The sequence below is a fragment of the Hippopotamus amphibius genome, chromosome 14 (genome assembly GCF_030028045.1).
Source record: "Hippopotamus amphibius kiboko isolate mHipAmp2 chromosome 14, mHipAmp2.hap2, whole genome shotgun sequence".
NCBI lineage: Eukaryota > Metazoa > Chordata > Mammalia > Artiodactyla > Hippopotamidae > Hippopotamus > Hippopotamus amphibius.
The window spans coordinates 12,598,094-12,613,530 of NC_080199.1; the positions used below are offsets into that span (position 1 = coordinate 12,598,094).

General features: G+C 43.5%; 1 long non-coding RNA gene across 3 annotated transcripts; it reads left to right on the top strand.

Moving 5' to 3' along the window:
• Nucleotides 1–1,011: 1,011 nt before the first annotated feature.
• Nucleotides 1,012–14,322, top strand: LOC130835781 (uncharacterized). Of its 3 annotated transcripts, none has more exons than XR_009049029.1 (5): nucleotides 1,012–1,065; nucleotides 9,319–9,388; nucleotides 11,479–11,588; nucleotides 11,674–12,733; nucleotides 13,676–14,322. It is a non-coding gene; the product is annotated as an uncharacterized LOC130835781 (long non-coding RNA). The 3 variants fall into 3 exon arrangements; XR_009049031.1 differs by having other exon boundaries at nucleotides 11,674–12,715; XR_009049030.1 differs by having other exon boundaries at nucleotides 11,479–11,555.
• The last annotated feature ends 1,115 nt before the right edge of the window (nucleotides 14,323–15,437 follow it).

Below are 15,437 nucleotides of genomic sequence, written 5' to 3' on the forward strand. Positions count from 1 at the left end.
GGAGAGCTTTTGCCACTGACAGCACAGGTGGCACAGGTGGTTACGTGCCCCATTTTGCAGGCCTACCTAGAAATGATAATTGGCTTTTGATTCAAACGCTTTAAAACATTTCCATAGCATTTAAAGTTTTGGTCAACATAAGACATGCACATGTTTAAAATCAAGAGGCCCTGTGTTAGGCCTTTTGCCACCCTGAATCACAGGATGGTTTTCTTGTGTACAGGGGTTTTCCAGATTATTCTTAGAGAAATGAATCTGACCACTCAAGGGCAATCTAAATCTGTATTTCTAGAACTCAGCATAAGTAATATGACCACAATATTCACTGTCTCCAACAGAGCAGGGTTTTTTTCTGAATTAAAAGGAACAGATCAAATCAATTTTTATCACTTTTTGCTGAGAAAAAATGAATTTTTCATATGCCATAAAGATAGCACCAGCCCTTTTTGTCCCCTCTTGAATAAAGGTATGATGTTAGCTATACTATGAAATTTATCTTCAGGATTCTGTAAGTAATTATACTAAAAGACTGTGGTCTTTTGTCTGTTTTAGCTCTGTTGCTCTCTCTTACCCAATGTTTTAAGAAATTGAAGAGAATAAAAATTGGGGTACTAGACTCTATATATATCAATAGATTATATATAAATATGTTTATATATAATCTTTCTATATTTATATACATACATAGACTATATATAAATATAAATCTATCTACATATTATATATATATAATCTAGGCCTGATATGCTTTTCATAAAAACTATTATTACAGGATTATTTTGTGCCCATTATAGATCCTCTGAACAAAATATTCTAGTTTTTATTATATTTTCTCCTAGAAAGATAAATGAGGTACTCCACAGTGTTATAAAAAACAGATTTGGCTTTTGCGGGTTGGGAAAGTTCTGGTGAAATGCCAAGTGCTGAGCTGCAGGATTTCAAAATTGTTTATTTTCAAGCCTACAAATGTAGGAAAATATCACATAGAGCCTCATGTCATTGCTTCTGACAGGGAAATAGGTCAGCTGCCCAGGTGGTGCCTAAGGAAAAAGCCCACGGAACTAGGTAATGTATAAATCTTGTTTTCAGCTCAGACTCTTTTTTTTCTTTTTCTTTTTTTTTTGCTGTGTAAAAGGTTCTGTGGGGTTGAAAATCATCAATACCAATCCTTGATTATCATCTCTTAGCCTGGTGGGCTGACTTTTATGATTGTGGTCATAGTTATTTGAAAGGTCTGATTTTCTTTTTTTTAAACTCTGGAAATTCTAAATTAATTCAGTACTGATATATTCATGGTAACCCATAAAAGCAACGCTTGTTCCCAAGGGGCACAGGCCTAGACCCCTTTTACTATCAGACCAGTGTGGAATTCTAAATGCTATTATTCTGACTTTAGTTCATCTGGTGAGTGAACAGAATGCCCATGAGGTGGGAAGCGGCAGTGGTGCGCACAGAGGGGAGGATGGAGATTTCTACACCCGAGGATGCTGGGTAGAAAAGTGGGAGGAAGGCCGGGGAGGATGGCCCCCCGGAGATGGAGGGAAAGCTCCCTTGGTTGTCTTTTCCCAAATGGGGAAGACACGTTTCATTAGCCGAACTGGTGGTAGCTGTGTTCTTTTATCTCATGGATGGATGATGTGATGGAAGGTGAATTTGCTAAAGAGATGGGGAATGACACTGTTTCAAAACCATTTTAGTTCATAATAAGTAGTAATGGGGGAAGTCACTGCAGTCAGGGGGTGCCCCAACCATCAGATATCCAGAGGGGAAGGGGGTTAGGGAGGTGGTGGGGGTGGATTCTGAAGGAGACTCTGGGATCCAGGAACATCTGGGGTTGATCCTGAAAAGGTAAGTCCTCAGAACACAGGGAAAGGATTTCTGCAGATAAACCTCTTGCCCCATCTACAAAGCTACCTAAAGTGCCCTGATAAGCTACCATTTGGAGTTCGATGTGTCTCCTTGGAACTCCATTCAACATAAATTTTTACTCCAGGAGAGGCAAAGCTCAAGAGTCTAGTATATTAATGACTTGAACTAAATTGTCAGAAACTTCTCAGAATTTAAATATGTTTCAGAATACAGTACACACTCAAAAGAAAGAAGTTTAAAAGGGGGAAATGTTTGCAACAAAAGGAATCTCTTAACTATAAAGAAATCTACCAACACACCTAGTGCACAGGCTGGCCTAGGCTGGAATGCCACTTCACATAGTCTAAATATTCCCCCAAACACCCAAAAGGTTTTGAGTGCTAGCAGGAGTTTGTTCACAAATTCTTAAGGCTCAAATGAGGCACAGAAAATTCTCATCATTTTTACAAGTGAACAAACTACGGCTCAGAAGGAGCTGGAGAAGAAAAGATTGCCCAATGTTATAAGATAAAGTGAAAAAAAAAAGATCAAAAATAGATTTAACTGCATTATGCTTTGCATAATATTTTTTTAAATGGCCAACTGTTTTTGTTTTAGAAATGTATTCCCACTGAGTACATCAGGTAATTCTCCAAACTAAAGAAACTTGAAGGGAAAAGAGATAGGAGAGAAAGTCAAGCAGATTTTATCTTAAATTTTTGTCTGATTTCAATTTTTTAAAGAACTTAATGCTACAAATATAATTAATTTAAAAAAAAATTGAGGTGTAACATACAACACCAAAGTATACAAATCTTAAGTGATTAATTCAGTGAATTTTATACACCTGTGTAACCACCGCCTAGATTAAGGTTGGAATATTTCCAGCATACCAGAAGGCTTTCTTATTCTCTCTCCCAATCAGTATCCACAGAAGCCCCCTAAAACCACACCTCTGGAGTCTCTCTGTCCCCATAGATTAGTGTTTCCTGTTTCTGAACTTCACATACATGGGATTCTGGCTTCTTTTGCTAAACAGTATGTCTGCGAGATTCATCCTTGTTTTGTGTGGTGGTCATTTGTTCTTTTGCATGCCTGTGTGGTATTCCATTGTATGAACAAACTGCATTTATTTATTCATTCTCCTGTAGCTAGACCCTCGGGTTATTTCTGGCTTGCAGAACTATTTTGAGTAGTACTGCCATGAATGTTCTCATCCTTGTCTTCTAGTGAAGATAGCCACTTATTTCTGTCAGAGTTACACCTGGGAATGAAAATGCCAAGTCATAGGGCATACCTCTATTTAGCCTGCTAGATACTGCCAAATGGCTGCCAAACTGGGGGAAGAATTTATCCTTGCATAGATTACTAAGAGAGTTCCAGTAGCTCCTCTTCAACACTTGGTCTTCTTAATATCTTTCCTTTAATTTTAGGTGCTGTGGTGGCTGTATAATGGTGGGTATATAATGTATAATGATAATCTCAGTGTAGTTTAAATTTGCGTTGCCCTAATAACTAATGATGTAGAGCACTGTAACGAACATTTACCAAAAAATCCACAAGCTTACGACTCTGTTTTTGTTTTTCTGTAAGTCTTTTCAGTGTAGCCTATGTATCTATATAATTACATGCAGGATAAATTTAGAATGTTAAGTCTTTTTACACTAATCATTTTTAAGTTTGTAATGGCCTTCATACACTTATCTTTTAAACTGGCTTCTTCATATCCCACTGGGTTTGGCGCAGTATAATTTACTTAGCCATTTCCCGCTTGTTGAGTGTTAAGTTCCTTCCCATTTTCCTCTAGCTCCTTGTTGTTCCGAAAGAAAAATAGAGATGTATCGCCCCAGAGACTATCATAAGTGGAGGGTGACGTGCCGACTAGGTGTGCTAGGTGCTTTGATAAGGTTTTGGTTTTATTTCCAGTACAGCCTTCAGAAGTAAGTGCTATCTCTATTTTATAGATGAGGAATCGGATGCCAGGCTACATTAGCTTGTTTCTTCATGGAAGATTATTCCAGGCTATGGATTTGGAAAAAAAAAAATTCAGTACAGAAATCAGAAAGAACATAAGGTGATCTGACTCTGGGGTTCTACAGAGTTACATTTACTTGAGAGGGTTCATGGCGAATGAAAGCTTGACACATTTCCTTTAGGATACTGTGGTCACCTACTAAATTATAAGGGCAACATTAAGTGTCTTCCGATGGGAGTGAGACCCCTGGGGTTCAAATATCAGCTCCCACCCTTATTCACTGGGTGATCTTGGGTGAGTTATTCAATTTCTCTTTACCTCTGTTTTCTCACCTGTAAAATGGATGTAATAGCCACCTCCAGGGCTGTTGTGAAGATAAATTGGAAGCCCTCAGCCAAGTGACAGGCACATAGCACTCAGTGAGAATTAGCTCAGATTCACTCATCCCCTAATTTTCCTATATCTTTCAAATATTATACGGTTTGTTATTCTTAGCTAGAAGTCACCTTAGAGATCATTCAGGCGAGTGGTTCACAAACTTGCTCATTTCTTCTTCCTTTTTAAACAATGGACCCTTTTCTTCCTAGCGCAGTGTACGTGGAACTCTAGCATCTAATGCTGTTGCCACTGGCTGCCGTTGAGCACGTGACCTTTCTGAGCTGAAGGCTCCTCTTTTATATGGAATAGGGATGAAGGGAGAATGCATTCACAATCGGAGGGGTTACTGTCTCGTTGCTAAGCCAGACAAATGGTGCTGTAAGCATGGATCTGGGCCCAAACCCACTCATTTTACCCATGAGGACACCGAGTTCCATGGCAGTTGCTAATGACAAGGAAACTTAGAAGTTGCAGAGTTAGAACTCGAGCTTAGAGTCAGTGGATTTTCAGCTATGCTGGTTACATCTTACTGCTTCTCTGGCAAGAAGGAGGAAATGATGGGAAGAGCGCTGCACTTGGAACCAGGAGACCTGGGTTTGGGTCTTGGATTTGCCTCTGGCTAGTTTTATAATCATCAGGATAATTGCTGTCTTATCTGCCCACGAGCTTCCCTTTTCTCCACAGACTGCCCTCTTCAAGTTTGTGCCAAAAGGCCCCACCCTTTGTCCATAGCTAATGGGTGCTGTTTGATTATTTTGAAAGAAAACTGGCTCCTTATTCCTAAAATATCCACTCCTATGTAAAATGCAGGTGTCGGTCTAATTAGAATCAGCGGACGGAATCATGTTGCCCCTGGTAAACATGGCTAGATACAAGATTCCTTCTGAATCGTGACATAAATTTATTTTTTAAAGAGTAATAGTACTCTGGATCCCATGGCCTTAAATGTGCATTTGTAGTGTCATGATTAAATTCTGTCCTTTATTGGCAGAAGGCTGGTCTTTTACCTCCTTCAAGAGTCGATCTTTGGGATTTCCCTGGTAGCACAGTGGTTAAGAATCTGCCCGCCAATGCAGGGTACATGGTTTTGAGCCCTGGTCTGGGAAGATCCTACATGCTGAGGAGCAACTAAGCCCGTGCACCACAACTGCTGACCCTGCGCACTAGAGCCCATGAGGCATACCACTGAGTCCAAGTGCCACAACTACTGAAACCCACGCACCTAGAGCTCGTGCTCTGCAACGAGAAGGCACCACACTGAGAAACCTGCACCCTGCAACAAAGAGTAACCCCCGCTCTCTGCAACTAGAGAAAGCCCATGCACAGCAACGAAGACCCAATGCAGCCAAAATAAGAAGTAATTTTTAAAAAAATTTAAAAAAAAGAGTCAATCTTTGGGACGTCCTTAGCATACATGGGGATTCTTTTCTGATCTGGCCCTGTATGATTTTCCAGCCTCATTTTCCCCACTGCCAAGTGCATACACAATGAAATACTGAGCATTCCCCAGAGACCCCATACTCTCCTTGCTTTGCCTTTGGACGTGATATTTCTTTTCCCCTGAATGCCCTCTCCTGTTGGGCTACCAGCCATCTATTTTTCAAGACCAAGTTCCAGCGTGTCAGTTCCTCTGGATGGCCTCTCCTGACCCAGCTGGCTGCCTTCCTCTGTGCACTCAAAGGTTACAATCTACTGATGTTCTGTTGTGGGGCTGGTTCTCTTATATGCGCCCCCACTAACTGTGAGCTCCTTGAGGGTAGAAATGTACACTATTCATTTCAGTATTTCAGGGCTTAGAAGAACTGATGGTATAACAAAAACAATTCATAAATATTTGCTGAATGAATAAAGAATGAATGAATTCTTCCTGATGGGAGAGGACAAATACTATAGAGATATTATTTGATTGTGGTGGTCAGTCCTGTTCTAGCCTCTGTTAGTTAGAAATGAAACTGTGACCTTTAATAAGTGACTTGCTGAGATTCAGTAGCTTTAAAACAAGTTTCAGTAAGGCACCTATGAACTTGAATTTCTAGTTCTTTTGGAATTAAAATCCCTTTATCCCCTTTTGTTTCTGAGGTAGTTATAAAACAGAGGCAATCTCAAATTCAGTCTGGGTGGGTTATTATATAAACTTACTAATTACTTGTTTTCAGGCTTGTATTTGAACTTATAAAAATCATACACATTATTAAGATTTGGAAAAGAGATTCCAGAATCCAATGATACAAGGTTGCTACCACCCTTATTAAAAAGAAAGTAAATTGAATAGATATTTGCTCTTTATTCTTATTTATAAAATGTTCCCATCTCAAGCTTCATTAAATAGAGAAAGACATTAGAGTTGCTAGGTTTTTAAGTTCTTTAGCTCTTCAAAACAATGATCCTTATCAACAAAGTGGATATAGAGGAAACATACCTCAACATAATAAAGGCCAATATATGACAAGCCACAGATAACATCATACTCAATGATGAAAAGCTGAAGGCTTTTCCTCTAAGATCAGAAACAAGACAAGGTGCCCACTCTTGCCAATTTTATGCAACATAGTATTGGAAGTCCTAGCCACAGCAATTAGGCAAGAAAAAGAAACAAAGGCTTTCAAATGGGAAAGGAAGTAGAAGAACTGTCACTGCTTGTAGATGACATGAAACTATATGTAGAAAACTCTAAAGACTCCACAGAAAACTATTAGAACTAGTAAATGAATTCAGTAAAGCTGTAGGATACAAAATCAAGATATCAATCTGTTGCATTTTTATAATAGTAACATATTATCAGAAAGAAAAATTAAGAAAATAATTCTATTTACAGGGGCAACAAAAATAATAAATTACCTAGAGATTATCATACTAAGTGAAGTAGGTCAGACAGAGAAAGCCAAATATCGTATGATACCACTCATATGCAGAATCTAATTTAAAAATTGATACAAATGAGCTTACTTACAAAACAGAAACAGACTTACAGATACCAAAAATGAACTTATGGGGACTTCCCTGGTGGCACAGTGGTTGAGAATCCGCCTGCCAATGCAGGGGACACGGGTTTGCGCCCTGGTCTGGGAAGATCCCACATGCCACAGAGCAACTAAGCCCATGTGCCACAACTACTGAGCCTGCACTCTAGAGGCCACAAGCCACAACTATTAAACCCATGTGCCACAACTACTGAAGCTAGCTCAGCTAGAGCCCGTACTCTGCAATGAAGAGAAGCCATCACAGTTAGAAGCCCATGCACTGCAGTGAAGAGTAGCTCCTGCTCTCCGTGACTACAGAAAGCCCACGCAGCAATGATGACCCAATGCAGCCAATAAATTAAAAAATTATAATAAATAAATTAAAAAAAAAGAACTTATGGTTACCAAAGGGGAAACATGGGTGGGTGGGGGGAATAAATCAGGAGTTTAGGATTAACCTACAAGCTACTATATGTAAGATAGATAATGAACAAGGGCCTACTGTATAGCACAGGGAACTCAATATTCTCTGATAACCTATATGAGAAAATAAGCTGAAAAAGAATAAATATATGTACATGTATAACTGAAACTAACACAACATTGTAAATCAACTGTACTCCAATAAAATTTAAAAAAAATTGCCTAGGAAAAATTTAACCAAGGAGGTGAAAGATCTGTACACTGAAAATTATAAGACATTGATGAAAGAAATTGGAGACAAATAAATGGAAAGATATTCTGTACTCATGGATTGGAAGAATATTGGTAAAATGTACATAGTACCCAAAATAACCTATTCAATGCAATTCCTATTAAAATTTCATAGAAATAGAATGAACAATCCTAAAATTTGTATGGAACCATAAAAGACCCCGAATAGTCAAAGCAATCTTGAGAACAAAGCTGGCGGCACCACGTGCTCATAGATAGAAACGATCGTTGCCAGAGGTGAGGGGTGGGGAGTGGATGAATGGGTGAAGATGGTTAAAAGGTACAAACTTCTAGTTATAAAATAAAGTCATAGGGATATACTTTACAGCAAGGTGACTATAGTTAATCATACTGCATTATATATTTTAAAGTTGCTAAGAGAGTAGATCTTAAAATTTTTTATCACATGGGAAAAAAAAGTAGTTGTAACTATGTATGGTGATGTATGTTAACTAGACTTATTGTGGTGACCATTTCACAATATATACAAATATTGAATCATTATATTGTACACTTGAAACTAATATATTTCAATTATATCCCCCCCCAAATCATCTTAAATTTCAAAAATAATACTTGCTTCTTTGCTTCTTTTTGACCAGAACCACATAGCATCACCAAAATTGTCTAGCCAGGAAGAATTTGTAATGAGTTTGTATGATGATATTTTATTGAGTTAACTGTCTCCCCCAAATAGCATCCTTTGTTTGAAAAACTTGACTTTCAGATAGCTGTTATTCCTTTGTTAATTTTTCTTCTAAGTGAAATAAAAAGTCCAGTCAGTAAGATTTATTTTTATTATGGTGGTGGTGGGGAAGTGAAGAAATTTTATCTAAATTCTATTTTCTGTTATTCAGATATATCATTTTCCTATATTAACAGTGCCCACTGTGCTTATTTGAGGTTTAACAAAATAGACTCTAGTTTCTAATATTGTGTTTGTGGTCCATGTTGATCGATCATGTCACATTAAAGTCTGTCTTTAGGCCCCTTGCCTTCTGAGATGGCCCACACTCTGTCTGTGGAGTGTGTATCTTCCTGAATAAATCTTCTTTCTCTTTACTATGGCTTGCTCTTGAGTTCTTTACTGGATGAAGCCAAGAGCTCACACATGGTGGCTGTCCCAGGGACTCGGCTGAGACCTGGGAGGTGACCATCCTCTCTGGCCCCACTTTCTTTCCTGCAACATCTTTTCTGGCGCCCAACTTGGGGCCTCAAAGGACATAACCTTGATCTGCCTACTGGGCTATGGCTCCTCTCTGGAGGGTGGCTGGGACTTGTCCTGAGCCGTGTAGATTCAAGTAGCCCTTCAGGTGATGACTGATGCCGCCTGCAGGATCTAGCAAGACCAGTTCTCTGGCTGTGAAGGAGCCCACCAAGGCCAAGGCCTTTCTGCCCTCGATCTCTCTCATTCTCCTAACACTCTATCTCTTCGGACTCCAGAAGATCCACTGAGAGGACCACCGGACATCCAAATTAAGACCACACAACAAGTAACGGACAACTTGTTTGGGTGAGTTTCCCCTCCGTGGCTTCTCCATCCCGATCCCCCCTCCCTACTTGTTTTTAGTCCCACTCCGCTTCAGGGGTGCTGGAACTGCGTTGGGGGCCCAAACTGGGGGACTCCTTGAGTCCTCCTCTAGATTTGCGGCCTGGCCCCTCCTTGAGTGCTCTCAGGCCTCACTGCACCCCTGAGAGGATGTTGGGGGTGAGCACGTCCCTCGTGCAGGTCACAGGTGGACTTGATCAACCCCTGAGTGGAGGTAGCTGGTGAGCACCTTTCGCAGCGGGCTTACAGAGCTCTCCTAGGAAGTGTCGTGGCTGTACACCTTCCCTTCTTTCCTAGATTTCTTTCTCTCTTTTTTTTTTTAAATAAATTTACTTATTTATTGTTTATCAGCAGCATTGGGCCTTTGTTGCTGTGCGCTGACTTTCTCTAGCTGTGGTAAGTGGGGCTACTCTTCATTGCGGTGCACGGGCTTCTCAGTGTGATGGCTTCTCTTGTTGCGGAGCACGGGGTCTAGGCACTCAGGCTTCAGTAGTTGTGGCCTGTGGGCTCTAGAGCGCAGGCTCAGTAGTTGTGGTACATGTGCTTAGTTGCTCCGAGGCATGTGGGATCTTCCCGGACCAGGGCTCGAATCCGTGTCCCCTGCATTGGCAGGCGGATTCTTAACCACTGCGCCACCAGGGAAGCCCCTGGATTTTTCTAATATCCTCCTCTCCCCTGACTTCTTGGACTGTCTTTTGATCCTTGAGCCTCCTTTCCGGCTTTGCCAGCAGGTTGGGCGTTTCCTCTTTTGCTTCTGTGGAGAGGTAGCCCTCCTCAGCATCACAAGGACCATATCCTGAGGGGAGCTTTTGTCTTGTATTGTTATCATTGCCTTGTGGCACTCCAACCCTAGCCTTTGGCTCTATTTGTTTTTTCCTCTCTCTCTCTCTCTTTTTTTTTTTTGTTTCAGTGATAAAAGTTTTGCAAGGGATGGTAAACCTGAGGTGATGCAGGGTTAGGGCCGCCTCCAGTACTTGTGTTTTCTCTGTTGTCCCTGAATCCTTTTTGCCTCTTCAACCCGATCTCTATTGTTAAATACTCCAAAGGCCAAATCCATGAGCCGATTCACGGGCGGGTGGGGTCTCCAGCTCCCTAGATGGGGGCACTAGAGTTAAATGGTCCTAAAGACTGTCCCCCTGTCAGAATCGGGGGAGGGAAGAGTCCCGGTTGTGGACCTCAGGGAGGTGGACTCCTAAGGGGATCATCTAAACGACAGGCTCCTGTGGGGGTAGAAGGCACTTTGAAGGGCTGTGAGCCAAGCACACCTGGCAGGAGATTTTTGGCTAGGATTCTGGAACAGGGTCATGAACATTTGGATGTATGGGACGTCCCCCCATTTACCTTCCCTTTCACAAAATAGGTCCAGCTGCAAGATGGTATTGTAATTCAATGACTTTTTTTTTTTTCTCCAGATCTCTTGGTCCCCTACTTTGCACTGGGGCCATGCAGTATTGCAAAAGAGAATTAATTTTTTTTCTTAAAGCATCCTGTCTAAAGTTTCCCCAGTTAGCTAATATGCATCCTAGCGGGGAGTCCTTTGGGAGGCTGGTAGTTGCCCCCACTTTTTATTAGGGCGTCTTGACAAGACGGGGGTCGGATGGATCCTGGCCAGATGGTAGTTATTTGAGCTGGCGTTCCCCCAGTGTCAACCGTGGGGTCCCTGTGAGCACCTGAGATCTGCCTGGTCCGTGAGCATAGGCCCCTTGGATGAGTCAAAGAAAGAAACAAGAGCCAGTGGGAGAAGAAGCAACCAGAGTTTCCGGGCCTAAATCCTTCAGAGAGGGAGGCAGGAGACATAGGCCCTGAGCCAACGGAAGGAGTCATCCCCTGGTTGGGGGAGGAGCCCCGTTCTGCCTGTGTTCTGGGGCGGAGTGTACGGCAGCCCTGGTCATCAATTCTAGGGAAAGGCAACTGGAAACTCCATTTAGGCCTCAGTTATATGCTTCTTCCAATCTAGTTTCCCCCAGAGAGCCTTGTCTTTGAGACATTGTTGGGCATTTTCCAAGCCACTCATAAAGCTGATATTTTGACTATTGGTTCTTTCTGTGATTTAGGTTGGATGACCTGAATGCTGACATTCAAGCATTTTCGATCTAAGAATATCAGCAATTCCATATGGTTCAACCTACAGGTTAACTGAGAGAAGCCCCTGAAGAGCGGGAGGGTGAGTCAGGCCCCCACGGCCCCTGACCCTGTCCCACGTCACATTAGAAGGTCTGGGAAATTGCTAGTAAAGGATGTTTTCACAGGGCCTGGAGGAAAATGGACCAATCCAGGGGTTGTCAGAATCGCTGATGTAAGCCAGGCAGGGGCTGTGAAGAGCTGATGCAGTGACTGGGGTCTCCGTGAGTTGCAAGGCCTCCCCGGACCCTGGGATTTCTGACTGTGAGGCTGTGCTCCCGGCCTGGGGACACTCAGGTGGGAAGAGGAGCGGCAGCTTCAGTTCCACCCAGGAGGTCTGGCCTCCCTCCAGGTGGGGTGACATACTCCCGCTTTTCACGTTTGGAGGGTGTAGACCACAGCATGAAACGTGCCGGTGCACCCACACATGTGAGGTGGACAGTGGACCATCCTGAAAAGCAAAAGCCCCCCCCTCCCCACCTCTTAGTGCCCGCTTGGTTCCCTCCAAGGTTTTGAGGACATGCAGGCCCCAGCGCAGACCCAGTTTCAAAGATAGCTCAGGGTGGTCAGGGAGGGAAGATGGGTCAGGGCACATCTGTCCTCGCAGGAGGAGCTGAAATAGCTCCCATCCCTGCACAGTGATGACACAGAGAGAGAAGCGGAGCAGACGTGGTCCTTTTTTTAGTCCTTTCTCAAATTGTTTTCAGATTTGGGGATTACAGTTTCTAAGAGAAATAGTGCACGGCCCATTGCCATCCGGTAGAGCCGCTGAGGTGTTTCTATTTAGTCTCAAAAAGGGCTTGATCTGCAGTTCACCATGTGACAGTAGGCAGTCAAACCCAGCTCAGCCCAGCTGGGGAGAGGCCAGGGAGGCTTTGTCTTAATCCTGAACAATGGACTATCTTATAGGAAGTGGCATTGTACTATGTTTTGTTTTTCAGGGATATATAGAGATTAAGGCTGTTTCCAGAGCGGCTGTGAGTAGAGGGCCTGTTGTACCTTCTCCCCACCTGTCCCACCCCCTGCTGCTAAAACTGCCCTCTTACTGGGGGCTGGATATTCCTTTTTTGCTATAGGTCTACCCTTCATCCTTACTGCCAGAAGGTGACCTCTGTAGATGGCACCACCTGGACCCCCTTGACTTCCGGCTTCTAGTGGAAGACAGCAGAAGTGAGGGGAGTGGAGATGGTAGGGGGAGATGGAGGGAGGGAAGGATGGAGGATGGAGGGATGGGGAGGCTGGGGAAATGTGGAGGGTGGGGGAAAGGACAGGGTAGGGGGAGATGGAGAGTTGGGGATTATGAGAAGGGAGGGGGAAGTGGAGGGTTGGGGGCCAGGGGAAGGTGGGGGGACGTAGAGGGTGGAAGGACAGGGGAGAATCAGTGGTACCGGTTCCTGCCCATCTGGCCACCTCTGAAGGGCCAGGCTTGGCACTGGCTGCCTCCTCTCCTGAGACCCCACATGGATGGTCCTGCCTCCAGTCTGTGTCCACTGGGCCCTGGAGAATCTGGTCCCCTTTCTCCTATAAGCCCAGGGATGGTAGTGGCTTCTGGCTGTTTTCAGTCCCAGGTACTTCACCTGACCACTTTCCCGTAAGTCCACCCCCAGCCTTCTGAATAGTCTCTATTAAACTCTCTTTGGAATTGCCATCTGTTTCTGCTGGAACCTTGATCCTGGAACCCAAGGGCCTCCTGATCTTCTAATCACCCGGACGTATTTCCATTCTAATCTTCAGCACCAGACAGTGGACATATCTGCCTTTATAAATCTCTCCCCTCAGCTTCCCTGTCTCCCTCTCACCAGGGCCCCACCTCCTGGCAGTCCCCATGGGCATCTTCTATGGGCACCTGCTCTGCCCATCCCTGCACCTGCTGCCCTTTCTGGGTCCTTCTCTTTTCATTCTTTATTCTCCCCCTGGGTGACCTCAATCACAGGCGTGCTTCAACTTAGAGGAGGAAACTGACCCTTATTGAATAGTCTATGCGTGAATACCAAGTGCTTTATTATTATTCATTTGAATATTGAATATTTATTCAGTGTCTCCAATGTGGCAGGACCTGTCTGGGGCTGGGCATATATTATTTCTTTGACTTTTCACAACAAAGTAGGTACTATTGTCTCTCTTTTATAGATGAGGATTCTGAGCCACAGATAAGTTAAATAATGTGCCCACCGAAGGCGGAGCTGGGACTGAAGTCTGCTTGCTCGCCTCCAAAGCTGGAGCTCTTCCTCTCGTATTGCAATGACAATTGAACGCCTCTTCTTTACACCGCTGAACTTGGGTTGAACTTAGCAGAACCTTTTCAGATTCTAAAAACAGCAGAGCCTGACTTCAGGGGTTTGAATGGAAGTAGAACAATTTTTTTTTTGCTAACTCATTCATCAGAGACACATGCCTTACTCTGACTTTGAGGCTCTGTTTGCTCTGTAATTCATTGTGATTCTAAAAATTACCCCGGCTCCCCAAGTGCTCTATGTTAGAATCTGGTATCCTGACAATACAAGATTACTTTAAAGTCAGAGCAGTAGGATTTATTTGAGAAATCTCTCCTCATAATAGAAATTAGAAACAAGAGTAATTGTTGGCATTTTCTTCTACCCTGAAAGACGACAACAGAGATAAGCCTTTTCCTGGGTGTAGGACCTGGGACACCCTATACTGTAGCTATAACATGGGAAAAACAGAGCTGAGTAAACAGGATGTGTACAGTCGGCAGTGCTTGGTGATTTGGGTCCTAAAACCTTAGCCAGCTTTTGATAGAGACTGTAAATATCACTTTGGAGAATATTTGAATTATTATGGGGGGAGGAGAGGAAATCCCTTCATCAGTCTCCCACTCCATACCCTTTTTAGAAAGCAGAGTGCTAGATGAAGCTTCAACAACTTGCATGCAGAGTACTGGGCGTTCTAAGAGGGAAGGCGCTAAGAACCCAACCTCTTGTCCCCAAGAATCGAAGCTCAGAACACTCTTCCCAAAGGTCCAGGGGGACCCCAAGCATGGACAGGGTGATGAAGATGCTGAAATAAAATTACCAATAAGGTAGAAAAAGGTGTGGTCCGCGGGTGGTGGGAGATACCCACAGCCTTGAGTTGGTGAACAGCGCAGAGTCCTGGTGTCTCTTGGTCCCCGAGGGAGCCAACCTGCTCTCTACCTGTCCCTACCCAGCCCTCCTGAGGGCAGAGTTGGACCTTAGAAAAAGCAGCTCAGAGGAATAACTTAAAAGGGAGCTCTGTCTAGTTTGGGGTGAAGTTCTTTTGGCTGAGTTTTAGCCTGAGAAGATGGAGCCAGAGGGACTGCCTGGAAGCCCCCTGCCCCCCACGGAATGGATGGAGATCAGGTGGGTGGGGGAGGGGGACAGGACTTCTCCCTGGGCAGGGTAACTGGGCTGACAGCATTCCATTTTGGTACACTACTGTGAGGTCAGTTACCGCTTACCAATATAAAGCTCTAAGCACAGTGCAGGGCACTTAGTAGGTTATCAAGAAATGGTAGGTAGTTATGAGCACATTATGTTATTACTAAGAGATCTTGGTGAGGAAAAGAATGAGCCATACGAGTTGAAGGGATGAGGGAGTGCGGAGGGGCACTACTGCATCCTGTGACCTTTGCTTGGTGTCCTGCCTCCAATGGCTGCCACCCTGGGCAGGAGTGGAAATGGCCTCCAGAGTTTTCCCCATCCTTTGCCTCTAGTGGCTGTACCTTGTTTCATTGCCCAGAAGTGTGGTTGAGAGAAGTTAAGTATTGTCCAACTCCCGAAAATGTAATATTTAGAGTCTTAGAATCTTGGAAGGAACCCAGAAGCCACCTATCAGTGATCATCAAACATTTGAAAGCAGTAAAGCCCATTTTCCTTCTTGGATAAAATTTCATATGACACACTGACATGTAAAA